Source organism: Chelonia mydas, chromosome 23, assembly GCF_015237465.2.
Source record: "Chelonia mydas isolate rCheMyd1 chromosome 23, rCheMyd1.pri.v2, whole genome shotgun sequence".
NCBI classification, from domain to species: domain Eukaryota; kingdom Metazoa; phylum Chordata; order Testudines; family Cheloniidae; genus Chelonia; species Chelonia mydas.
Window position 1 is genome coordinate 336,611 of NC_051263.2, and position 27,277 is coordinate 363,887.

General features: G+C 44.6%; 1 long non-coding RNA gene across 1 annotated transcript in view; it reads left to right on the forward strand.

Annotated features, from left to right (window-relative positions):
* Positions 1 to 27,277, forward strand: part of LOC122463663 — a 125,684-nt gene that overhangs the window by 74,501 nt on the left and 23,906 nt on the right. The window contains exon 3 of the long non-coding RNA XR_006287239.1: positions 23,473 to 23,584. This is a non-coding gene — a long non-coding RNA (uncharacterized LOC122463663). The remainder of the gene's footprint in view (positions 1 to 23,472; positions 23,585 to 27,277) is intronic.

Genomic DNA, 27,277 nt, shown 5'->3' on the forward strand with positions numbered 1-27,277 from the left:
CTTCCAGACTGAACAGTCCCAGTTGTTTTAATCTCTCCTCATCTGGAAGCTGTTCCATACCCATAATCATTTTTGTAGCCCTTCTCGGCATCTTTTCCATTTCTAAAATACCTTTTTTGAGATGGGGTGACTAGAACTGCATGCAGTATTCAGGGTGTGTGTGTACCGTGGATTTATGTAATGGCATTATGAAATTTACTCTCCTATTATCTAAACAATCCAGGAAGTTTTTGGAAAGTGTAGGGGACAATTTCCTCTTGCAAGTGCTGGAGGAACCAACTAGGGGCAGAGCTCTTCTTGACCTGCTGCTCACAAACTGGGAAGAATTGGTAGGGGAAGCAAAAGTGGATGGGAACCTGGGAGGCAGTGACCATGAGATGGTCGAGTTCAGGATCCTGACACAGGGAAGAAAGGAGAGCAGCAGAATACGGACCCTGGACTTCAGAAAAGCAGACTTTGACTCCCTCAGGGAACTGATGGGCAGGATCCCCTGAGAGAATAACATGAGGGGGAAAGGAGTCCGGGAGAGCTGGCTGTATTTTAAAGAATCCTTATTGAGGTTACAGGGACAAACCATCCCGATGTGTAGAAAGAATAGTAAATATGGCAGGCGACCAGCTTGGCTTCACAGTGAAATCCTTGCTGATCTTAATCACAAAGAAGAAGCTTACAAGAAGTGGAAGATAGGCCAAATGACCAGGGAAGAGTATAAAAATATTGCTTGGGCATGCAGGAGTGAAATCAGGAAGGCCAAATCACACCTGGAGTTGCAGCTAGCATGACATGTTAACAGTAACAAGAAAGGTTTCTTCAGGTATGTTAGCAACAAGAACAAAGTCAAGGAAATGACTTACTGAATGAGGGAGGCAACCTCGTGACAGAGGATGTGGAAAAAGCTAATGTACTCAATGCTTTTTTTGCCTCTGTCTTCACAAACAAGGTCAGCTCCCAGACTACTGCACTGGGCAGCACGGCATGGGGAGGAGGTGACCAGCCCTCTGTGGAGAAGGAAGTGGTTCGGGACTATTTAGAAAAGCTGGACGAGCACAAGTCCATGGGACCGGATGCGTTGCATCCGAGAGTGCTAAAGGAGTTGGCAGATGTGATTGCAGAGCCATTGGCCATCATCTTTGAAAACTCATGGCGAATGGGGGAAGTCCCGGACGACTGGAAAAAGGCTAATGTAGTGCCCATCTTTAAAAAAGGGAAGGAGGAGGATCCTGGGAACTACAGGCCAGTCAGCCTCACCTCAGTCCCTGGAAAAATCATGGAGCAGGTCCTCAAGGAATCAATTCTGAAGCACTTAGAGGAGAGGAAAGTGATCAGGAACAGTCAACATGGATTCACCAAGGGCAAGTCATGCCTGACTAATCTAATTGCCTTCTATGACGAGATAACTGGCGCTGTGGATGAGGGGAAAGCAGTGGATGTGTTGTTCCTTGACTTTAGCAAAGCTTTTGACATGGTCACCCACAGTATTCTTGCCAGCAAGTTAAAGTAGTATGGGCTGGATGAATGCACTATAAGGTGGATAGAAAGTTGGCTAGATTGTAGTGATCAATGGCTCCATGTCTAGCTGGCAGCCAGTATCAAGTGGAGTGCCCCAAGGGTCGGTCCTCGGGCCGGTTTTGTTCAATATCTTCATAAATGATCCGGAGGATGGTGTGGATTGCACCCTCAGCAAGTTTGCAGATGACACTAAACTGGGAGGAGAGGTAGATACGCTGGAGGGTAGGGATAGGATACAGACGGCCCTAGACAAATGAGAGGATTGGGCTGAAAGAATCTGCTGAGGTTCAGCAAGGACAAGTGCAGAGTCCTGCACTTAGGACGGAAGAATCCCATGCACCGCTACAGACTAGGGACCGAATGGCTCGGCAGCAGTTCTGCAGAAAAGGACCTAGGGGTTACAGTGGACGAGAAGCTGGATATGAGTCAACAGTGTGCCCTTGTTGCCAAGAAGGCTAACGGCATTTTGGGCTGTATAAGTAGGGGCATTGCCAGCAGATCGAGGGACATGATCGTTCCCCTCTATTCGACATTGGTGAGGCCTCATCTGGAGTACTGTGTCCAGTTTTGGGCCCCACACCACAAGAAGGATGTGGAAAAATTGGAAACCGTCCAGCGGAGGGCAACAAAAATGATTAGGGGACTGGAACACATGACTTATGAGGAGAGGCTGAGGGAACTGGGATTGTTTCGTCTGTGGAAGAGAAGAGTGAGGGGGGATTTGATAGCTGCTTTCAACTACCTGAAGAGGATGGCTCTAGACTGTTCTCAGTGGTATCAGATGACAGAACAAGGAGTAATGGTCTCAAGTTGCAGTGGGGGAGGTTTAGGCTGGATATTAGGAAAAACTTTTTCACTAGGAGGGTGGTGAAACACTGGAATGCGTTACCTAGGAAGGTGGTGGAATCTCCTTCCTTAGAAGTTTTTAAGGTCAGGCTTGACAAAGCCCTTGGGATGATTTAGTTGGGAACTGGCCCTGCTTTGAGCAGGGGTTTGGACTAGATGACCTCCTGAGGTCCCTTCCAACCCTGATATTCTATGATCCTTTTCCTAATGGTTCCTAACATTCTGTTGCCTTTTTTGACTACGGCTGCACATTGAGTGGATGTTTTCAGAGAACTATCCACAATGACTCCAAGTTCTCTTTCTTGAGTGACAACAGCTAATTTAGACTCCATCATTTTTGTATATATAGTTGGGATTATGTTTTCCAGTGTGCATTACTTTTCATTTGTCAACATTGAATTTCATCTGCCATTTTGCTGACCAGTCACCTAGTTTCGTGAGATCCCTTTGCAATTCTTTGCAGTCTGCTTTGGATTTAACCATCTTGAGTAGTTTTGGTATCATCTCCAAACTTTGCCATTTCAGTGTTTACCCCTCTTTCCAGATCACGCCAAGTCCCAGTACAGATCCTGGGGGACACAGCTATTTACATCTTTCCATTCTGAAAACTGACAGTTTATTCCTACTCTTTCTTTCTTGTCCTTTATCTAGTGATCCATTAAAGGACCTCTTTGCCCCATGACTGTTTAGTGAGAGTAATTAACCATTGGAACAATTAAGCAAAGGTTGTGGCGGATTCTCCATCACTGACAATTTTTAAATCAAGAAGCTGGAAGTGGATAACAGGGGATGGGTCACTCGATAATTGCCCTGTTCTGTTCATTCCTTCTGAAGTACCTGGCATTGGCCACTGTCAGAAAGCAGGATACTGGGCTAGATGGACCATTGGTCTGACCCAGTATGGCCAGTTCTTAGGTTCTTATTGGATGTTTTTTCTGAAAGAAATGCTGTAGGAATTATTTTGAGGCAGTTCTGTGACCTGTGGTTTTACAGGAGGTCAGACTAGAAGATGATCACAATGGTCCCTTCTGATCTATGGGACATGGCACGATGATTGTTAGCCAGAGAATGTCTGTGAATATAACATATTCATATAGAATATAACAGTCTCAGTGATTATTTGGAGTTCTGGTCTATTCTTTTTAGTTTCTTACAGCACCTTTATCACTATGGTATCTAAGTGCCTTTCAGTCATGTGGTAAGTGATTGTGGCTAACATCTATCGTGTTGTGGTTCATTCTCCCTCTCTGGCCCTCTCCCCAAGGGGAGAATTGTGTGTGCAGTGAGTGTTTTGTTCTGATACTGTTTAATATGTCCACTCTGCTCTGTGTTTATTATGGAGAAGGTAAAGTCCCAGAGGTGCGCTTTGCACTTGGAGTGTGAGTGGTGAGGTTTGTGGTAGTTCTTTGCTCCTTCGGGAGTTTGTTCCACCGTCTAGGACCAGCTCCCCCAAAACCTTCATCTCTTGCACACTTATAGGAAAAGTTCTGTCCTCATCTTAGCACTTTAGATATGCTGTGCCCAGGCCATTGAGCGCCTCGAAGACAAGGATCAAGACCCTATATTTAACTCTGAATTCTAGGGAAAGCCAAGGCAGAGTGTGGAAGGCAGGTATGATGTGCTTCCAGGGTTGCTGAAAAGATGTGCTGCACTAGTTGGAGTTTCCTAAGAGTTGACAGCTTTATGTCCAGGTACATTGCGTGCTCAGAGATATGCCTGAGGTCATGTCACTATCCACCAGGACAGGATTGAGTCTTTTGGTCAACCAGGTGGTATAACATGGTAATAAACTTATATCATTTATTCTCAGGCATGGTCGTTCCTGCACAGCCAAGCACTACCCTGAACTAGCCAACTCTTCGCTTTTCAACTTGGGCAAATTTGGTTCTAGTTTCAGAGTAGCAGCTGTATTTGCAAAAAGAAAAGAGTACTAGTGGCACCTTAGAGACTAACCGATTTCGTGTAGCTCACAAAAGCTTATGCTCAAATAAATTGGTTAGTCTCTAAGGTGCCACAAGTACTCCTTTTCTTTTTGGTTCTGGTTGTTTGCTTTGCACTAGAAAAAGGTTTCTTGGGAAGAGAAGGAAAATAATGTGTACACTTCCTCATTATCCATATAGAGGTGGTAGGACACTGAAGGTCAGAGTTGTAGTTCCAGTTAGCATTTCTTAGCCCCATAGTATTAACATGAAAAAATATAGAACAGGGAGAAAGATCAATGGTTTAATCTAAAAGAAAGAGAGCATTTAGAATGTTGCCTAATTATCTTCTGGGTGCTCAGGATAGTGGGCAAATTCAGAGATTAATATTTTTCTCCCCAGCTAAGTGTTTAGGATGAACTAATACAGTTGAAAGTCAATAAGTTCTTATGTAGGGGATGAAAGGTGCTTTGTAAATGCAAGATTTCATCAGAACCTTCACCGTTTACTGTGATCCGAGAAAAGTCTGAAGCAGAAAAAGACTTGCAAAAACTTGTGTGGAAAAAGATTACGGAGATTTGAGAAAAGATAGATCTGGTACTAAGGTGAGTTTAAAAAGTTTAAAACATCATTAAAACAAACTATGACATTAAAAGACAGTAAAAATTAAACTGCTACAAGGAAATACTTGCTCACACAATTAGCCTGCGGAACTCATGGCCACTTGATACCAAGGCCAAACGCTTAGGAGAATTAAAAAGTAAAAAAGATTCCTGTTTGTCTGAAAAATGAAAACATCCAAAGCTACAAGAATTAAGATTTTTTTAAATTGCAAGGCTTTGGAAGGGAATGTAAACTTTCAAGCTACGGGGCATAACTAATAGGGGTTAGGAAGAAACTTTTCTGTGAACAAGTTATTCCATATCTGTCTACTACAAAGTTTCTTGCACCTTCTTTTGAAGCAACAGGTACTGACCACTTCTGGAGACAGAACACTGGACTAGATGGACCACAGGCTTGAAGGAGTCTGGCAATTGATAGGTTCCTAAAATAAGAGAGCACAAATTGTAATATTTTAAGTGAAATGAACCAGAAGCACACAGATAATTCTTCCAAACTGAGATGTGCATGCTCTGTAACATAAAGAAGGCAAGGAACACTTTTGATGCCATATCTCAATCTTTAAAGGTGTGCTGAATAATGTGACAGAATAGTGAGTATTTTCTTATCCAAGAGAATAATTACCCACATGTAATCAGTGTAATGAAAAATAATGTCAGTGGTTTTTATTTGGGAGGCAAACATCAAACTATTAGCTGAAGAAACAGGCTAAAAAAGATTCTTACAGAAGTTGCATAGGCAGTAGTTTAAAAAAAAAAAAGGAGGGTGGTGGAGAAGAGGAGAGAGAGAGAACTCTCAATAAACAAATTACACACAAAGCTTGTATCAATTTGTTTAAATCTCTGTGTATGGTGACTCAATTTGTATGCACAAAGCATCCATTCTGAGGTTGAAGATTATTCTATTTTTAACATCCTTCTGCTCTGTATTTCTTCGTAGTGGTAAAAGATAAGCTCTGATAAAGTACAACATATTTTTAATGTAAATTTAAAAAAATGATGAAAAAGATGTTTTTATAGGTGTAGTAAAATATCCCAGATTGCCTTTTTTGGTCACATAAGGATGAGGCATTGAGCTGCAAATGTCCTTAGAATTACTTAACACCTACCTCTATTTGCAGTAATGACCATTAACACCCACAAGTGCATCATCTCATTGCAAAAACCATTTCACTGTAAGTGCCCTATGCTGTGTTTGCAACCTATTTCTAGACTTTTGTCTTCATGGCTTTTGAGGAAACAATGTGTTTACATGGAAACCTGAGGCTCTGGTGGAGAGTTTTCTGGATTAATCCACCTGCTAGGTCAGGGGTGGCCAACCTGGGGCTCCGGAGCCACATGCGGCTCTTCAGAAGTTAATATGCGGCTCCTTGTATAGACACCAACTGCAGGGCTGGAGTTTCCATATAATATGCGGCTCCTTGTATAGACACCAACTTTCCAACGTGCTGGGGGGTGCTCACTGCTCCACCCCAGGCCCTGCCCCCACTCCACCCCTTCCCGCCCCCTTCCCGCCCCCTCCCCTGAGCCTGCCGTGCCCTCGCTTCTCCCCCTCAGAGCCTCCTGCATACCACGAAACAGCTGATTTGGAGGTGTGGGGAGGCACTGATCGGCGGGGCTGCCGGTGGGTGGGAGGTGCTGGCAGGAGGGGAGCTGATGGTGAGGCTGCTGATGTATTACTGTGGCTTTTTGGCAATCTGCTGACGTATTACTGTGGCTTTTTGGCAATGTACATTGGTAAATCCTGGCTCCTTCTCAGGCTGGCCACCCTGTGCTATGTGCTAGGAGGTGTGGGTGAAATTCACCTCGGGCAGAGGAGCTAGCGCAAGGCCTATGCATCACTTAAGTCCCACTTCAGCTTCATAAGGAACTAAGTGGTGCATGGCGTGCTGTCTGTCTGCACAGGAATGAATATCATCCAATATAAATTAGCTGTAGCCCTAGAGGTTATGACTCTATTGGTAGATTATATCAGTATTCCCTGTGCTTGGCAGAATATGTCTCCATTTTAGGTTGGGTCTACTCTTCTGTTTCCATTTCACATTGAACTTCAGCCATGTGCTCTAGCGGTTAGGACACAGGGCTTTGAACTCCCTGATTTCCTTTACTGAGATTGTCCCTGATTTGCTTGAAGACCTTGGCCAAGTCACTCAGCCTCCTCTGGGGATCTAGCCCTGGAGTCTTACCCTGTATACCAAAATTGCTGTGTACTGTTGGGTGGCTGCTGAGTTTCACTTTAGAGGCAGCTGCATTTTGGTGTTGAGTGCAAGAACTTCTGTGTTCTGTGTGCTCTGAGTCCCATCAGGATGCAAGGGGCTATATAAGTGGGAGCTGCATGATATTTATTAATATTTCACAGCCTCAAAAGACTTTTTTTTTTTATCAGTATGAAGAGAAAGTTCACCTGGACTCAGTCTGACAATGCTCTATTCTGGAGAAGTAATTTCACTGTCATTTTATGACTTGAGATGCATTAAGTGGTGCTTAGAGACAACATTTGAAAAGGGTGTAAAGAACCAGCTGCTCAGAAGTGTCAATCCTGGGACAGGTTAAGACACTGGTTTTTATTTTATATTCTCTTCAAATTTCTGGAAACTTGATAAAGTGGAAATCATTGGGTTGGAATCAACAATAAAAACAGGGTGTGTGTGAATGGCAAGAGACGGCAGAAGCCCAGAGTATCTAGAGAAGTCAAGGGTGGGAGTGAATTTACAATGATAGTCTTTCCTTAAACAGACTATTTTTTTTGGCAACACTGGAGGACAGATAAAATTGCATTGCAAATATAAAAGGTTATTTACACTGTGTAATAAAGGAATGTTTCTGTACAAAGTAAAAAACCTTGATTTTCAGGGAAGGCACAGGATATGATCTGAAATAAGTTATAGCTCCCGATTCTAAATTTCTCTAGTGGCAGAACATATTCTACTCAGAATGACTGAAAGGGACTGATCACTGGCATTCCTGAGGAATTCAAGGGTAAGAAGCCAGCAGTTTGCTAGAGCACTTTAATCGCACCAATCAAACAGTTTGCTTTCAACCAAGTAATGCTATCAAAGTAATGCTTTGCAAACATACCTGTTTGGATAGGGATTAGGACTAGGGATTAGGGCAGAGCAGGTTGGATATGAGCTAGCCCAATTTTGCTACCCCAAACAGAAATGAATTCATAGCGTCTGAGGACAGAAAAGACTGCATTAGATTATCTCTAGTCTGGCCTCCTGCATGTGTCAGGCCATTAAATTTCACCCAGTTATCCTTGAATTGAGACCAATAACTTGTGTTTAACAAAAGTATAACTTGTTTGCAGTGTTGTTGTAGCCATGTTGGTCCCAGGATATTAGAGAGGCAAGGTGGGTGAGGTCATATCTTTTATTGGATCAACTTCTGTTGGTAAAAGAGACAATCTTTTGAGCTGACAGAGCTCTTGAAGAAGAGCCCTGGGTAGCTCAAAAGCTTATCCCTTCACTAACAGAAGTTGGTCCAATAAAAGATCTGACCTCACCCATCTTGTCTCTCTCAAGTGTAACGTTTGTTTTGGCTAAAATAGATCATCCAGAAAGTTATTGAGTCTGGATCTGAAGACGTCAAGAGACAAAGAATCCACCATTTTTCTTGTTAGATTGTTCTGGTGGTTAATTGTCCATGTGGTTTTAAAAAATGGTGTCTCACTTCTTGTTGTTCTGCCTTTCTCCACTAAATTAAAGACTCCTTATTTCACCTTTCTCTGAGGAACCAGTGGTGAAATTCAGAAACCTTGCATTAAAGTCTTGAGGAGACCCAGCCTTGGTTCCAGCAGGGAAAAGCACCTGTGATCACATGAAAATAACCATGCTAACCTTCGAAGCTTCAAACCAAAGCCTACAGAAAGACTTCCAGAACATGGAGGCTTGTGTGGAATGGAATAAACTTTGCATAAACAGCCAGACTTCTGGGGGATTTCTTCATCTGAAACCAAGAAGAAAATCATGTCCCTCCTAAATTCTCACTTTTGCAGGATCATCCACAAGGCATTCTGCTGAAATTCTTTGGAAGTTGCAGTGAGAGAGGAGGAAGGAAGGCTGGTCCACTGGCTAAGGCACTCAGGAGATTTGCTTTAATTTCTCTTTCTGACACTGAGGTCATCTTTGACCTTGGCCAGGTCACATAATCTCTCTGGGCCTCTGTTACTGCTCTATAAAAAGGTGATAACACCTTCCTAATTCATGTGGCAGTGTGGTGATAAACTCATTAATGTTTGTGAGGTGCATGGATACTGGAGGGAAAGGGACATATAAATCACTAAAGAGAAACTGAGGCTTGGTCTACATTTAAAAGTTAGGTCGAAATAGCTGTGCTGCTCGGGGGTGTGAAAAACCCACATCCCTGACTGAGACAGCTATGCCAACAAAACCCTCCATGTAGTGCTTCCATCAATGTAGCTAACTTTGTCTGGGGAGGTAGTATTCCTACATGGACAGGAAAAAACCCTTCCATGGGGTTATGCTGACATAACTGTGCTGATTTCTGTAGTGGAGACACAGTCTAAGACTGGATTCTCTTAGTTCAATTTATTTTATTTCAGGTGTTGGGCACTTAACATGCAGCTGTAAAATGGGAGAGAGGTTGCCACTTGCAGCCTGGATCCCCATCTTTGTTCCAGCACCAAGTTTATTTCAGTAAGAACAGCATAGTGGCCTAAACGTTGAAAAGCAGCTAGTGATTTTGGGTGCCCTTCTTAAGACTCCTGGAAAGGGCCTAAATTTCAAACAGGTGCTTGATTTCAGAGAGGTAGCCGTGTTAGTCTGTATCAGCAAAAACAACGAGGAGTCTTTGTGGCACCTTAGAGACTAACACATGTATTTGGGCATAAGCTTTCGTGGGCTATAACCCACTTCATCAGATGCATGGAGTGAAAAATTCAGCAAGCAGGTATAAATATACTGCACATGAAAATGTACTGCACATGAAAAGATGGGAGTTGCCTTGCCAAGTGTGGGGGGTCAGTGCTAACGAGCCAATTCAATTAGGGTGGATGTGGCCCATTCCCAACAGTTGGCAAGAAGGGGTGAAATAGCCCACGAAAGCTTATGCCCAAATACATTTGTTAGTCTCTAAGGTGCCACAAGGACTCCTCGTTGTTTAAACAGGTGCTTGGCTCTTCTAAAAATCAGCATCTCAAGTTGGACAGCTAAAATCAGTGGTTGCTTTTGAAGATCTAGGTCAGTGGTTTTCAAACTGTGGGTCGCAACCCAGTCCTGGGTCGCGGAATGGAAAGCGCTGGGTTGCGGCAGCTCCGGCCAGATGCCAAATGGGCTGTTAAAAGTCCCCTTGTCAGTGCTGCCCGGCTAAGGCAGGCTAGTCCCTACCTGTTCCGACACCACGCTGCACCCCAGAAGCGGACAGCAGCAGCAGGTCCGTCTCCTAGGCATGGTGGCCCACGAGGCTCCCCATGCTGCCTCCGCCTTGAGTACTGGCTCTGCACTGGCTGGTTCCCAGCCAATGGGAGCTGGGGGCGGGGGGGCTGTGCCTGCGGGAGAGAGCCACGTGGACCTGCTTGTGTGCCTCCAGCTAGCAGCCAGACCTGCTGCTGGCCGCTTCCGGGGCACAGAGCGGTCCTCAGTGCTAGGACAGGCGGAAAGCCTACCTCTGCACCCTGGCTGCGCCGCTGGCCGGGAGCCACCGAACGTAAGCCTGTGCCCCAACCTCATGCCCCAATTCCCTGCCTCAGCCCTGAGCCCCCCCTCAAACCCACAGCCTCCTCCTGCACCCCAAAACCTCTCATCCTTGGCCCAATCCCAGAGCCTGCACTCCCAGCCCAGAGCCCTGATGCCCTCCTGCACCCCAACCTCCTGCCCCAGCTCAGAGCCCCCTCCCACACCCTGAACCCCTCATTCTCGGCCCCACTCTGTAGCCCTCACCACCACACCCTAAGCCTCTGGCCTAGCTCTGAGCCCTTCCCAAACCCCAAATCCCAAATCCCTCATCCCCAGCTCCGTTGGGTTGCGGGCATCAACAATTTTCTTCAACTGGGTCGCCAGAAAAAAGTATGAAAACCACTGATCTAGGTCACAAAAAGAAAAGGAGTACTTGTGGCACCTTAGAGACTAACCAGTTTATTTGAGCATGAGCTTTCGTGAGCTACAGCTCACTTCATCGGATGCATAGCATATCGTGGAAACTGCAGAAGACATTATATACACACAGAGACCATGAAACAAAACTTCCTCCCACCCCACTCTCCTGCTGGTAACAGCTTATCTAAAGTGATCATCAAGTAGAGCCATTTCCAGCACAAATCCAGGTTTTCTCACCCTCCCCCCCCCCCCCACATACAAACTCACTCTCCTGCTGGTAATAGCCCATCCCTCTTTGAAACCTCTCTTTATAATGCGCATGATAATCAAGGTGGGTCATTTCCAGCACTAATCCAGGTTTTCTCACCCCCCCCCCACACCCCCCTCCAAAAACCACACACACAAACTCACTCTCCTGCTGGCAATAGCTCATCTTACAATGTGCACAGCAATAATCCAAGTTTAACCAGAACGTCTTGGGGGGGGTTTGTAGGAAAAAAACAAGGGGAGATAGGCTACCTTGCTATCTCCCCTTGTTTTTTTCCTACAACCCCCCCCCCAAGACGTTCTGGTTAAACTTGGATTATTGCTGTGCACATTGTAAGATGAGCTATTGCCAGCAGGAGAGTGAGTTTGTGTGTGTGGTTTTTGGAGGGGGGTGTGGGGGGGGGGTGAGAAAACCTGGATTAGTGCTGGAAATGACCCACCTTGATTATCATGCGCATTATAAAGAGAGGTTTCAAAGAGGGATGGGCTATTACCAGCAGGAGAGTGAGTTTGTATGTGGGGGGGGGAGGGGGAGGGGAGGGTGAGAAAACCTGGATTTGTGCTGGAAATGGCTCTACTTGATGATCACTTTAGATAAGCTGTTACCAGCAGGAGAGTGGGGTGGGAGGAAGTTTTGTTTCATGGTCTCTGTGTGTATATAATGTCTTCTGCAGTTTCCACGATATGCTATGCATCCGATGAAGTGAGCTGTAGCTCACGAAAGCTCATGCTCAAATAAACTGGTTAGTCTCTAAGGTGCCACAAGTACTCCTTTTCTTTTTACGAATACAGACTAACACGGCTGTTACTCTGAGATCTAGGTCACAATATCTAGAACTGCCCCTTCCTCCCCTTTTACAGAGTATCTTCTGTATGCTAAGTAGAGTACTTTTCTCATCGTACCTTCAAGCTCTACCCCAACAGCATCCTTTGAGAGCTGGACATTTGGCTGGGAATAGATTCATTAAAAATGTCCTACATTAAAGAAGAGTCAGTTATTAGGAGGAGATAGATGGTGTTTGCAAAGGAGTCTGCTTTCTCACACACAGATGCCTAAAAATGCTCACTCAGCAAGCCACGCTAATGTGTCCAAGGCAAAGCCCCTTTGTTTGCATAAAGCAATTTAATTCCAATGGGAACTGAAGGCCTATATAAATCCTGCTGCTTATTTAAAAAAAAAAAAAAAGCATTTTTAAGAGGCAATTTCACATTAATAATGCAACTATTGCCGGTTTATTATGTAGGTTAATAAGATATATTTATACCAAACAGGCATTAATTAAATATGGGGACAGCTTGCTTTATGCTCCATGGCAGCATACACTGATGTGTCCATCCAAAGGGAATAGGCAGCAATGGATTTATTGCTAGAATTAAAAGTGGTAATGGGAACACTTCCCCACATGTATTATCTGAATATTGGCATCTTGCATATTGTAACTACCTATTTATTGAATTTAAATCCGAAGTACTAAAAGCCATGGGTACCATATGTGATACTAAGTAAGAATATAGCCCCTGTTGTGGCATTACAAGGGGATTCTAAAGCAGTGGTTTTCAAACTTTTTTTCTGGCGACCCAGCTGAAGAAAATTACCCCCGGCAGCTCCTGGCCAGCAGCGCAGCCCGCCTCTCCTGGCACCACAGACTACACTGCGCCCCAGAAGCGGCCAGCAGCAGGTCCACCTCCCAGGCGGAGACTCACAAGCAGCTCTTGCCCGCAGGCACCGTCCCCGCCCCATTCCTGGCCAGTGGGAGTGTGGAGCTGGTGCTCGAGGCAGGGGCAGCACATGGAGCCCTGTGCCCGCCCCCCCCGCAGAGCCGGACCTGCGCTTCTGGGGTGCAGCGTGGTGTCAGAACAGGTAGGAACTAGCCTGCCTTAGCCGGGCAGCATCGACGACGGGACTTTTAACGGCTTGGTCGGCAGTGCTGACCAGAGTTGCTGCGACCCAGTGCTTTCCATTCCGCAACCCACCCACAGTTTGAAAACCACTGTTCTAAAGAGCTGCCATTGCAAAAGTATAAGGGTGTCTGTCTCCTGGGGTGAATATGCTCCTACTGATTCCAGGGAGTGGGTAGGGGAATCCAGTCATTGCATCTGGTGTTCAGAACACAGTGCACAAAAATGCTCTTCAGTCCTTAGCACAGAGGCAACAAAGGACAGTATTATTGGTAGAATTGAGCAATTTGCGGGGAGGGCGTGTCAAATGGTAAATTCACTGAAAAGTTCATTTTGGGGGGCCCTGAAACTGTTTACAAATTGGGGTTAAATTTGCAAATAGTTCAGCCAAAAAATTTTTTGGAAATGTCAAAATGAACTGTTTTGGAAACGTTGAAACAAACCATTTTGACGTTTAGTTTTGAAATCCTAGAATCAGACGTGTAGGACTGGAAGGGACCTCGAGAGGTCGTCTTGTCCAGTCCCGTCCACTCAAGGCAGGACTAAGTATTATCTAAGTCAACCTGAATGACCTTTTTTGTGGGGGGAGGGGTTAATTTAATCAATAAAAAATTAAGTTCAGTTTCTGTTTGAAACTAACTGGATTTTTTTTTTTTTTTCAAACTTCAGTTTGGCCACTGAACTGAAAAAAATCTATTATTCACTCAGCTCTAATTATTAGCTACATCCATCCTGGCCCATAATAGTTAACAATAAGGCTACACATTTAATCACTTCTCCTGGAGTCCAAGATTGTGTAATTTTCCTCTCGATAATAGGCTATTATTAATAATAATTTGTATTACAGTAGGGTTGGAATGCCCCAACCAAGATTAGGGCCCCGTCGTTCTGCGAGCTGTACAAACAGGAGACAGTCTCTGCCCCTTACAGGTTAAACAAACAAGTCAGATAAAGTAAGGATTATTATACTTTTATTACATGATGGGGACCCCAGAGAGTTGAAGTGACTTGCCCAATAGAACACAGATCTTCTGAGTTCCAACCCAGTGCCTTAGCCACAAGACCATCCTTCCTTGCATGCGGCTTTGTGAGACTTGTTTGTGGTCGTGTCTGTAGGATCAGGCTCTAGGACTTGGTGGGGTTTATGAACTATGACTTTATGTCAAACATTTGGCTCTATATAGAGAGACGGTTGTTCCCCCCCTCCCCCCCATCTGCTGTAGGAATGATCATTTCTAACGGGGTGTTCTGTGTGACTTTGTTAACATCAAGAGGCTTGCCAATGGGTGCATGACCTATCAGTATGGGGCTGTAATGCAGATGGATATCAGTAAGTCCCTGCCTGATGGTACATCTGGTAGAAGAAAGACAGCGACTCTCATTAGCACCATTTCCCCAGTTTTAATGAGGCGCTTTGCTGGCAAAGCTAATCACAGCAGCTGTCAGTCATCCCCTCTCTGCTAGTTCCAGCGCTGAAGGGGGGAGATCCTGGGCTGAAATGCCAGTGGGGCATCGGATACAAGAGGCCGGAAGCTGTAGTGAAGCACTCAGAGGAGAGGACGCATGTGCTCTAGGGACCGAACCCTGCAGCTTGTCAAGCATTTAGCCTTCCCTGGCAGGATAGCTTTTAGGATGCGTTCGCTGTCTCTGGTCATGTAAAAGCTGCAGAAATTGGGTGCTTTAATGTCAAATCTGAGTCCGATTCAAAGGCACAGGCAGCAGGAGAGTTGTAATGAGGTAAGAGATGGGTTTGAACTGCTCGCAGTGCAGAAGAGCTTGAAGACTGCTGCAGGGTGGCGATCTGTCCTTCCATTGCCAACTGTCGGAAGAGAAACTGCTGAGCTACAATTCATTTGCAAATTTAACACCATCAATTTGGGCTTGAATAGGGAGTGGGAGTGGCTGGCTCACTACAAAAGCCATTTTCCCTCTCTTGGTATTGACACCTCCTCATCAATTATTGGGATTGGACAACATCCACCCTGACTAAATTGCCTTCAACACTGGTTCTCCACTTGTAAGGTAACTCCCTTCTCTTCATGTGCCAATATCTATTTATGCCTGTATCGGTAATTTTCACTCCATGCATCTGAAGAAGTGGGTTTTTTACCCACGAAAGCTTATGCCCAAATAAATCAGTTAGTCTTTAAGGTGCCACGTGACTCCTTGTTGTTTTTGTGAATACAGACTAACACGGCTATCCCTCTGATAACTGTAGGAAGGTTCCCCTACAAATACGTTAATGCTGAGATCAGCCGCTCTGCACACCATCAGGGTTCATGGTCTTACAGCAGTGATTCATTATTGCCTCTCCAGTTTCCCGATTGTCCCAGACCTGCCCACAGCTGCCCTCACCAGTGGACAGCTCTGCCTAGGGATTCCTAGCTGTAGGACCAGTTTCTCACTGGCTGCAAATCCATGTAGGTGTATTGGCTTCAGCAGAGTGATGTTAACTTGACACCTGCTGAAAAGCTGTCCCATAGATTTTTTTTTTTAATTATTATTTTTTTAGAAGGGCCAGAGTTTTAATCATCTTGTTTGACATGCACAGCGCAGGCCTTACCACTTACCCCACTAGTTCCAGCAGTGCAAGGAGTTATTCTTCCTTGCTACAATGTTTGTCCAGCTGACACAGCTCCTTGTGTTAAATCTAAACTGAAGATGTGCCGTTTTGTCTGCTGGACCCTCTGTTGTTTAAGGGTTTTGTGTTGGTCTTGAGAGATGGGCTTCTCCATGTTTCATGGGTTGTTCTGACACGTGGTGATCCTCAGATGCAAGGGAGACTCAGCCATGCCCCATGTGGTGGCAGCAGAGGGAGAGAAGGTGACACAGAAGTAACTTTCAGTGGTTCCAAGCCATGACAGGCTGCCCTCCCTGCTGAGAATGAGAACACTGCTCAGTTACGCTGGTTTTACAGCATCTCTGCGCTGGAGGAGCAGCCCCAGCGCTGCCTAATCTGACCTTGCGCCTCTCTTTATAGAATTCCCTCTGCTCGCTCTTTTTGCCGAATTCTGCTCAAGCCTGGAAATGGTGAAGCCAGTTCAGTTGGAGCGAGCTGTCTGCCAAAAGCAGCCTGCACAAAACCACAGCAAGGCCAGGATTTCATGGAGTCAACAACTGGCCCCATCTCCCTTTCTCTCTCTGTTGTGATGCTGATAGGATGTGCTCCAGTGCTGGGTCACTTCACTAGCTGATGGTGGGCGTCCAGGAGCACTTGGAACCTAGCTGAGGAAGGCAGAGCAAAGCCAATGCCTGGATATTAAGGATATTTTTTAAAAAGGAGAGGGGAGGGAATTCAAATGGGAAATAAGAGGGTGCAAAGTGTGGGAAAAGTTGGATTGAGGCAAGGTGAGGCCCTGGGCGCTCTGTGACACAAATCCTGCACGACAGTCCCATCCCCCAGGCTGTGTGGCAGAGTTGCATCACAGTGGGGTCTGCTTCTTCCCCTGGAAGTGGCATCAAAGACTCCCTTTTGCTCAGAAAAGGCAGGGATGGTGGTGGTTCTCCGCCACCCTTGTATGTACCTCAGCAGCTGGGGTGTAGCTGCTTGGGTGAATGGACCAAACTTCCTGCACTCCTCCGTCCTGGCCAGACACCCAGTTCTCTGTTGTGCTGGTGTTGGCATGTTCCTCCCTGACCACCCGCATCCTGACTTGGGTCAGGGAAAGTTTTTGGGTTCTCAAATTGTTGTGGAGTGGGAAAACTGTTTCCCGCCAAGCTCCTGCTAAAAACTTATGGCTTGTTTATACGGTGACACTCTCAGGAGAATTAATTCAAATTAAATAAAGGTGTGAATTTAAAGTGGGTTAGTTAAACCTCTTTAAACCTCTGTATGGATATTCTCATTCAGAATCAAAGTGGCCTGAATTTGGTTTAATTAAATCAGTTAAGGCCCCTTTAATTCAGAATGAGTGTGCGCACCCAGAGATTTAATGCAGTTTAACTAATCCATTTTAAATTCACACCTCTGAGTTAATTTGAATTAATTTTCTCGCGAGTCCCCATGTAGACAAGCCTTTATTTAAAATAAAGAAAAAAAGTAGAAGATGACAGATGTAATGGCATGACTTTAGGAGCTGGGGTGGTAGGTACAAGCTTATGCTACTTGTGCCTTAAACCATCCCTGAATGAGGTTAATTAACCATTGGAATAGCTTCCCAAGGAATGCAATAGGTTCTCAGTCACATGGAGTCTTAACATCAGGAGTCGGTGTCTGTCTCAAAGATGCTATCGTACAACCACAATTTATTGACTTGCGTAATGTTGATTTATGTCGGAATGTAAATGTGCACGACCTGGGAATTCTTGGGTAAAGTTCTGTCCTGTGTCATACAGGAGGCAAAACTGGATAATTGTAATGATCCCTCCTGGCCTTAACCCTATGAATCGACACAGTAACGTACCAGTGCCAATGTTAGCCCTGAGAAGTTCATGCCAGTATTTAGTCAGGGTGGGTGGAGTGTCCTCAAATACAATTTCTTTACTTAACAAATTTCAGAGTAGCAGCCGTGTTAGTCTGTATTTGCAAAAAGAAAAGGAGTACTAGTGGCACCTTAGAGACTAACCAGTTTATTTGAGCACAAGCTTTCGGGAGCTACAGCTCACTTGCATCCGATGAAGTGAGCTGTAGCTCACGAAAGCTTATACTCAAATAAACTGGTTAGGCTCTAAGGTGCCACTAGTACTCCTTTTTACTTAACAAAGGTTGTCACTGTCCTGTCACCTCAATGATATTTGGGTCTTGGACTCATTGACGCTCTTGTAAAACTCCAAACAACACTGCAAATTGGCATAAAACATTTTTTTTTAAACAGCTTCTTCCTACAGTGGTTTTCCCTCGCCCCTCTCAAAAATCTGCAAGAAAGTTGAAGTAACTTCTGTAGTTTTATTAATCAAAGGTGAGCGGTTCTCTCTCTGAATTCACAAGCAGAAAGGGCTCTGACCCGTTTATCTTTGTTTCCCCACTCAGTACTGATTTTCAAGAAATAAATTTTTAATTTTATTTCTAAACTTCTACTGTCAACATTTAAAACCTTGGAGCTCTTCCTCATGAAATAGTGATGCTGACTCTTCCTCAGACTTTACTTGCAAGAACACGAAGCTAACGCTCCAAAGGAATGAATAGATTGCTTTCTTTTTCTCCTCATTAACCCCAGTCAGGAATGTGCAGATGGTAAACCCATCATCCCAACCTAGAGAGGTGCATGAGTCAAAGAAACAGGAGTTATATCAGAAGGATCAATTGTTCCTGCCTGGATTCCCATGTAGTCACGTCTCTGCCACCTTGAAGCACTTGCCTTGTGATTTGAATATGCATTTTAAAAGTATGCTCTGATAAGAAGGGTGCAGAAAGGCCCAAAGCAGGAGTAGTGTATTCTCTGGCCACCCATTGCTGGCATATGAACTGATCTCCACTTCTACTGAATATACATGAGGAAGACTTCACTGGACTAACGGCATCCAGAGGAGAATTTATTTTATTTATTTAAATTTCTACTACAGCTAAAAAAAGAGCACACAAATTAGGCTCTGAGCAGTCTTGACAGGCTCTTTAAAAATAGACAATATACGCTTAACTAAACAGATACTCTTCAATTGTTCCCAGAACCCAGTACCTTGTTAATAGCAAAGATATAACAAAAAAACTAATTTCCCCAACACACTCCCCCTCCATTACCCAGCCTATTAGATCTTGCCCCAACTGCTACCCACTCCCTATCCACTGAACCAGGGATAAGGGAGGGGGCTGACAGAATGTATGAAACAAACCTGGACTATTACAGACCAAAGGTGGGAGGGAAGGACAAATTCCAAAGTTATGCCTATGGGGCTACCAGCTTGCCTTGATATGTGGAATCACAGTCTGTCTCAAACAGGAGTTATTTATTAAAGAAAACATCTGAAAGCAATAGCCCCAAACAAAGCTTCCACACAACTTGAGTTTCCAGCTTTGCCACCCTGGTTTGCAGAGTATCCACATTCCTAGAATTCTGTACAATGCACAGAGATATCTAGTGGCTGAATAATGTACTGCAAGTAAACATACCATTAGATGATTTAGGTGCCTTTCCTTTCTGCCCCTTGGCAATGTGGCTCAGGGGGAGAGGTGAGCTGATAGGTGGAGAACTGGGCTTTCTGTATGTGTAACGCTGCAGGCTTGTCTGGCCTGTAATCTTGGGTGGGTGGATGTGTGAGAGAGAGAGAGAGAGAGATCCAAGCTCCTTTCTGGAATCAGAATCCATTTGCTAGGTGAAGAGCCACTTGCACAAAGGCAGGGGTACCACTGCAGTAAGAGGGGAGAGCCGTGTTTCGTATTGCAGGTGGTGTGGCTGGCAGAGAGAAGAACAGTTGGAGGGAGGTGAGGCATTTGCCTAGTTTTAGTCATATAAGCTGTGGTGCGTCTTTTGTCGCACACTTGATTCAGTGCATGTGTGCACTAGCCATGCATAATCAAGTCCTGCCCCACATCCATACCAGCACGCTGATCACACAGTTCGGCATCTTGGGTACCAGCGTCCAAGCAGCAGTGCATTCTAGGTGATTTTGAAAAGCTTAGTGGGATGGTTTTGCAGGTGCTCTGGGGATATATGGAAGGAATGGTCAAACTCCCATAATCCAGTGGGAAAATCCCATAAATCCCTGCGGGTATCCCATAAGGCCCCTCTGGGCCGTCACCATTTCTAAGCACTTTTTGCAACATGGTAAAATTAAACTCTAAAACCACTGAGTTTCAGAATGAGAGAAAATGATGCAAATTTCCTCCTTGCTGGTCCTCAGGACCAATGTGAAGGGGAGGACTGGAGCCAGCAATATGCGTGTGCTATCAAGCAACTCACAAGAGCTGTGGTTTACTTCAGTCATTCACAGAAACTCAAAATGCAGTTTTCTTGCGAGGACAGATTGAACAATGCACAGTAGCTGTGAATAATTATGACATTTCCCCGTATGACATGAGTTTAAATGATATTTTTCTTATCAAAGCATTTTTTTAAATGTGAAAACATCAAATAAACAAACTTGTAGCAAATTTAATTAATTTTTCATCATATACAACATTTCTAGAATAATTATAAGTTCTGAGGTTTTCCGCCAGCCAAAATCAGTTAGTTCATGAATATTCATGCCAAATGGAAATGGGAGAAAACTTTCAGACAGGAATCAAGATTCCATTAAAAAGAAAAGGAGGACTAGTGGCACCTTAGAGACTAACCAATTTATTTGAGCATAAGCTTTCGTGAGCTACAGCTCACTGCATCGGATGCACTATCGACTGTAATCTATCTGCACTATTAGAGCCAATGCCCAATTGCTACCTATGCTGATGGTACTTCAATGTATACACAGCATTGTCACAAACAATAACAGTTACTACTGTTTGGAGGGGGGGAAATGCATGCACAATTCTTCAGTAGAAACTTTTGGGGGGGTCACAATATCTCTCTTAAAATTTTTAGATTTTCAGTTTTAAAAAAAGTTTTTTCCCCCAGCAGCTGAAAACCACTTTTTATTTTGTTTTTGTTTTTTGAATTCAAAACATTTTTCAGCTATACATTTATTTTTGATGTTTTCAAGTTAAAAAAAATTGCTCTACTTAGAATTTTTGGTTTTCAGTTTTTTTTGACAAAAACATGAAAAATTTTTACAAGCCTAGGAATTTTTCTGTGAAAATTTCAGTTGTTTCAAAAACCTTTTTTCCACCAAATGTATCTCTACAGAAAATTGTTGACCTGCTATATAAATAATACTTGCATAGAACCCTGTGTATTCGATAACCTTGGTACCTAACAACTGGTCCAGAATTGTGCTCCTGAATCCGAAATTTCATTTTATTAGTTTTTACAACCCTCATGACTGTGATGATTTGGGGAATCTGTCTTTACAATTGATGAATTCTGTGATACTGGAGGCTCTTTAGGTATATCTGTGTCAGACTGTAGACTCCATTTTCGATGTGGGGTTCTTTACCTCCTCTGTTGCCCCTTTACCTCCATGTTGGACTGAAATTCCAACGAGTTGGTAGTATAGTGCTGACCATAACGGCCTATTAAATCTGTGCGCTCTGCCACTGAACTAGAAACATCCTAGACAACAGACTGGCTTCTACTTGGAGAACTGGTTTGTCAGGGGAGAGGTACCTGACAATGAAGTCACCCGTTGAACCTGACCAGGGAGTCACCTCAGAGGAGACTGCAAGATTATAGAAAGGACAGTAGTGGCTTTCCTTGGGTGGGTGGGTGTGTCTGGCCAGTTTCACTGGCTTAAAATGAGGCAAGCTGCTGCAGGAGCAAGATGAGGTGGGGGAATCCTGCCTACATGAGCTCAGGTGGTTCTTCAAGAACTTCCCCTGGAAGGGTGAGGTAGAGCAAGGGGAAATAGTTGTAGGGTTTCTTATTTTTGTATAGATCTGGGTATTTCTCAAAGGATTAAGTAAAGAGCAACAGTGCTGTAGTGTCCTGTGCAAAGTGTGTGTGTGTGTGTGTGTGTGTGAGAGAGAGAGAGAGACGCTACACCTACCTCATACCCCCTCAGAGAGTCAGACAGCAACCCAGAAGGCTCACACCTTTTTTGGAGTTCCAGGAGTGGGTGGTGGTTAAGCTACTGGGGTACCTTGGAGGTCAGCACTGGTCCCAGGGGCCCTGGGTAGGAGGGCTGCGGGGCCCCTTTTTCATTAAGTGGTAACAAGCTGGGAGTCTGTGCTCAGGAAATGTTCCAGAGAGGCCAGGGGAGAAAATAGCCTTGCAACCTGCTGAGAGGATGGGATCATCAGAGCAGTCTGTTGGGAGCCTATCTGGATCTGTGACAGAAGAAAACCTTGAAAACATGAACAAAGACTGCCAATGCAGTCTTGTCTCCCGAGTTGACATAAAGCCTAGAACAACAGCTCTGAGAAAACTGCCCCCTGCCTCTCAAAGAGCTGTTAACACTGAATGCTTCACTCAGTGAGTGTTTAGTGTTTAATAGAAGTTCCCAGCTTAATGTGCTGATCCCACTTTTCCTCCCACACCTCCCCAGGTTTGAAAAGCTCCAGCTGTCTCTTAACTAAATGCCAAAAATCTTGAGTGTTCATCCCAAAACATCTGCTACAGTTATGCATTGTTAGTCCTGTTGAAAATATGGGAATGCTGTAAAATGCATTGAACTTAATCTCATCACCACTAACGTAGTGGCTGATGTACTGATTGTGTCATTCGCTGAACCTCTCTGCCACAGCATCCCCAGACTGCTAAAAAATTGCCATAGAGTACACAGAGGCCCGGCTCTTAAGGCTCTTTTGCACACATTAGCTGCATGGGAAGCAGAGAAAGTTGTGCCAGATCACAGAGAGTGTCTCTGACAGAGCTAGGAATTGAACCCAGCAGTCTTGATTCCCAGTCCTCTGCTCTAGCTACTAGACAATGCTCCCACCTCGAAATGGGTCTTTTGGGTTGGAGGCAAATTGAGAATTATAGCTCTGACATGAAGGTGACGTACAGTGACATTGAACTTCTTGTTACACTCCTCCCACAATCCATGCTGTGCTCTTCATTCCTCCTCATCTTCTTCCATGCTGCATTCTCTTCTGTGACCTTGGTGCTCTCACTTGACTAGCATATTTATTTTGTTTGTATCAGATTCCCTCATTCTATAGCTGTGGGGGCCATTGCTTCAAACCCTATTAATCTATTTCACAGTTAGAAGGCCCAAAGTCACTTCCAGAACAGCAAGGCCTCTTCTACTCTTACAGACACTGAGTTCAGCTTTCTTGGACATTGGACTCAGGTTACTGCTAAGCTTTTGTGATTAAAATCCAATCAATAGTAATAAATAAAAGTGGCGCCTCACTATGAAAGCAAGAATAAAAGAGCAAACAAAGGAATATATTTCAGTTCTTGCTCAAAAGCAAGCTTGGACACCATTCATTCTTTCAAATAGCAAATATTTGGGCAAAGGGAAAGTTTATTTAGAGAGAGTCACCTCCTTTAACCTTGACCAAGAAACCTTTTCACTGCACAGGCCAGTAAGTGCTAGAGCCTTATTTATTATAAAATTGTTTTCCACAGATCAAAAACACTTTGAATGACAGATGAAAACTTACTAGTCTTTTTTATTAACACTCTGCCATTTGTTTTACCCATAACTGTTTCCCCATGGAGATATTTCCCTTGCTTAAGATGTGGTGTTGTCGGAATATGATGTAATTTAGACTCCTTCACAGAACAATGAGCAGAAATGGGGTCCTGAGCAATTTTAATCTCTGTTTATACCATAAAAACCATCCTCAGCACTATCATGTGCACAAGAAGCAGTTACAGGCCATAAAAAGAAAAAATGGAAGTAAAGAAGCACTTTTTAATACATAATGTAATTTATTTTAAGGAAGAAGATTTACAAACAACTGAATTAAGACCAGAACATTAAGAAGACTTAAACCCTACAGACAATTGCAAATCTGGAACTGGCAGCTAATCAGTGGCGTTCTGCAGAACAAGTAAGTAAGGCATCAGCATACAAGCAAATCATATATTTGTAATCACTCACTCTGCTTATGGTGATATTAAAGGTTCAGGCATTCCCAGATCCCACACTGAGTCAAGTAGCAAAAATGGATAAAGATCTGTCTCCTGATGTAAGCAGGGGAATAGTCCCGCTATTGTGGGGAACTTTCTTGGCTTCTGCACTACCCCGGTGAAGTGGGCTAGCGAAAGGATCTGAGTCCTCGCTCCCACTTCCTTTACCCAGTGGCCTCCTTGCCCTTGAGGACTCCCCTTCCACTCTCGTTTTCTGGCAGAGTCCTCGTAACCCCAACGAGGCTGGGCCCAGGATTCCTGGGGGGCTCGACCCCCAACCCTGCTGTGGTCACCTAGGACAGGGGCTAGGGTGTCCCCACTCCAGGGTACTCTGTCTGCACTGGGCACTTCTCTGACCCACTGACCATTACATACAAGTTAAAGCAAATGCAAGTTATTTAATAAACAGTTAAATTTAAAAAGAATAAGGGAAAATGGGAAAGGTTAAAGGGAACACATCACCCCGCTCTGTGGTAGGGAACATCACAAACAGCGTCTCTGGAACGTCCGGGCAGTTCACAGTCTGCTCCTTGTAAGTCCCAGGCCCCTTCTCAGGCCCTGGCTGTGCTGCAGGATGCTGCGGGTTGGACACTCGCTCTGGCGGTGGCCACACGCTCTCAGGCTCTAAGTGGCAGGACCCTTCTTCCCAGTGCCACCCCAGCCCTGTCGGGGTTACAATCCAAGCCTGGCCTGCAGACCCTCTTGGCTGAGGTGTCTCCCTGTGCTGGGCCTGCTGCCCAAGGTCCCCCTCGCTCTCCCCAGCTGCTCACCGCACCCAGCTCCGGACTGCTCCAGCCCCAGCTCCACCACTCGGTCTCTGCACGGCTGCTGCTGCTGCTGCTCTGCCTCCAGCTCCCTGGGCTGCTCTTTGGCCCCTCTGGCTCTGGTTGCTGCAGCTCTGCTCCCAGGGCAGATCTGCTCTCTCTGGGCTGTGCCTCTGGCTTTGGGGCTGCAGCTCTGCTCCCAGGACAGGGTCTGCTCTCTCTGGGCTCCTTTTCTGGACCCTCTGCATCTGTCACAGCTCTGCTCCCCAGCTCAGCTCAGTCCCCTGCTTTCTCCTTAGCTCGGCCCCACTCTGTCTGACCCAGGCAAAACCAGCTCACAGGGAGGACGGGACCTCCCTGGCCTCCTGACTCCCTAATTAGCCTGCCCACCCTGTCATTCAGTCTGACCTGGAGCATTGGTCTCTCCCCATTGTTCCTGGGGGCTGTCAGTCTCAGGGTCCTGATTTCCCATCGACCCTTCCCCCTTTTTAGTACTGGGAGCTAGCAACTAAAACACCCCCACTGAATGTTAGTAAGGGGGCAACAGTCCCCTTACATTTATAAAGCTCCTTGTTCAAAGGCTCTTTCTGGCATGAGGCTTTTCTCTTTTAATACCTTAACCCAGGGGTTCTCAAACTTTTCCAGACCATGGACTACTGCTTGGTAGAGAGATTGCGTCCTGGGCATATTTTATTCCAGAAGTGGCTGCAATTCAGTGATAGATTGTGCATATATACCAAGGTGATAAATTTGTAAAGCAATTTGGGAAAGTTTGTATGTTGCCAGGGTCATCTGGACTGAGAATAAGTAATGACAAAATGTTGAGAAGCGGCTAATGGGATGACTAGTTGTGCAAAGGGGCCTTAAAGTGGGTATACATATGTTCTCACTTTGTGGCCATTTTACATGGCAAGAGAAGCATAAAGTGTAAATGAGAATCTGCCCCTCTGCCTTAACTTTATGTGAGGAAACATGAGTTTGTGTCAATTTGCAAATCTGCAGTAAAACTTACACAGTAACTGTTCTGTTTATTGTTGATAAACTTTAATGGGATTTAATTAAGAATATTTACAGGACAGGGAAAGACCATATGGTCCTGTTTATTATGAGCTAATTTGATTTTCCCAAGGATAATTAAAATCAGCTGATGTAACCACAATCTTAACAACAGCAGAAATCTGAGCTTTGCTGCCTTCCAATATACTTATCCCAAACTTCCTCTTGAGCGGAATTACACTAGTGGTTTTCCTGTAACATAGCGACTGCAGCAGAGATCTTCCCAAATTGAGTTGCCAGGCGCTTAAGTAGGAACATATTTTCTTACAGATATAAGGATTTTTGAACTACTTTAAAGGCAATGGGATTTTTTTTTTTAACCTGTTTCTATAAAACTGGAGAGTGATTGCTGTTCCATCTCACTCTTGAATTTGATTTTCATCAGTGAGAAAAGCTAGGATATATTTCTGGCAGCAGGGCTACACTCAAGTGTTTGAAAAAAATGTTTCTGTGGGTGTCTGATGAGACTTAGCCAATTCAAGCTTGTATTTAAATGCCCTGAAAAGCAAATACAATTTTTTTTTAATGCTCAAAATTTGGAGAATCTGAAAGGTGCTGTGAAGCTATTTTAGATCATTATATAGCTGCCAGTATCTGAGTGCCTACTAGTCTTTAATGGATTTATCCATTGGGAAGTGCTGTTATCCTCATGTGAACAAGAGAGGCACAGAGAGATTAAGTGACTTACCAAAGGTAACACAGCAGCTCTGTGGTGGAGTGAGGAATTAAACCTGGGTCTCCCACCCTAGCCCCAGGGCCATCTTCCTCCGTAGTTGAAATTGCCCACGATTAATTCCAAAGGTCCATAGTGCATGGATAATGCACCCCAGATAATCTTGGGTGTTTGGAGAGAGCGGGTGGCTTGTAATGGGCCTTTTGCAGCTTTTTTCCTCTAGCCTGCACGTGAAATCAGACTATGGCATGTAGTAGTGGAAAGTCATGAGCGTTTGCTGGCTCTTTGATGGCATATATAAGTAAAGTGCATTGGGGGGGATCTCAGTGCATGACCTAGTGGACAAGTTTCCATGCTGCAAAGCTAATTTTCATTCCCAGGCTGTTGAAACCTGTGGAGGGTCACTGGAGTGGGGTGAGCATTTAGTTAAATTGCCTGGCTTGTTGCACAGAGAGTATTTTTAAGTTATAACAAGGGCGCCTAGAGCACCTCTCTTAGTAGTTGCAGAAATTAAATAAAGTACCAAAACCACAACTAGACTGGCACCCACAGTGGCGATGCCAGCAGAGAGACAAGGCGACAGAGGCTGGACTCCCCTATTTCAATCCCTGGGGTGGGGGTGGGGGGTCAGTCCAGCCAGAGCTGTCTGAGGGAAGACTGCATGGCTTATACTGCACCTGTACATTGAATATTAATGCATTATGATCTAGCACCGCAGTGTACTGACAACTTTTTAGGTATGTTGTAGACAAGTGACTCTAGGCCTTCCAGTGCGTCAGTCTGTCATCCTTCACTAGTTGTTGGTGATGCAACCAACAACAGGTAGTTTTCTAAACAGCTACTTTAGGGCTACAGCTATGTGGCTCTGCCAAATATAAAGGGTCAGTTAGACATATTAGGGGGAACATATTCTTATAAAATGGCTACCCTATTCTGGGGAGAACTAGTATATATCAGGGAGCTGCAGAGGAAGATGTTGGTTCATTACTGATAAAACATTACTGAAGCAATAAGACAGCTGGGTTTTAGTCACTGTCAGTTACTTTCATATTTACATCCTGATTTTGTTGTGGGTTTTTTTTCAGAACACAGTTTTAAATAATTTCCTCTCCTCCCTTTAA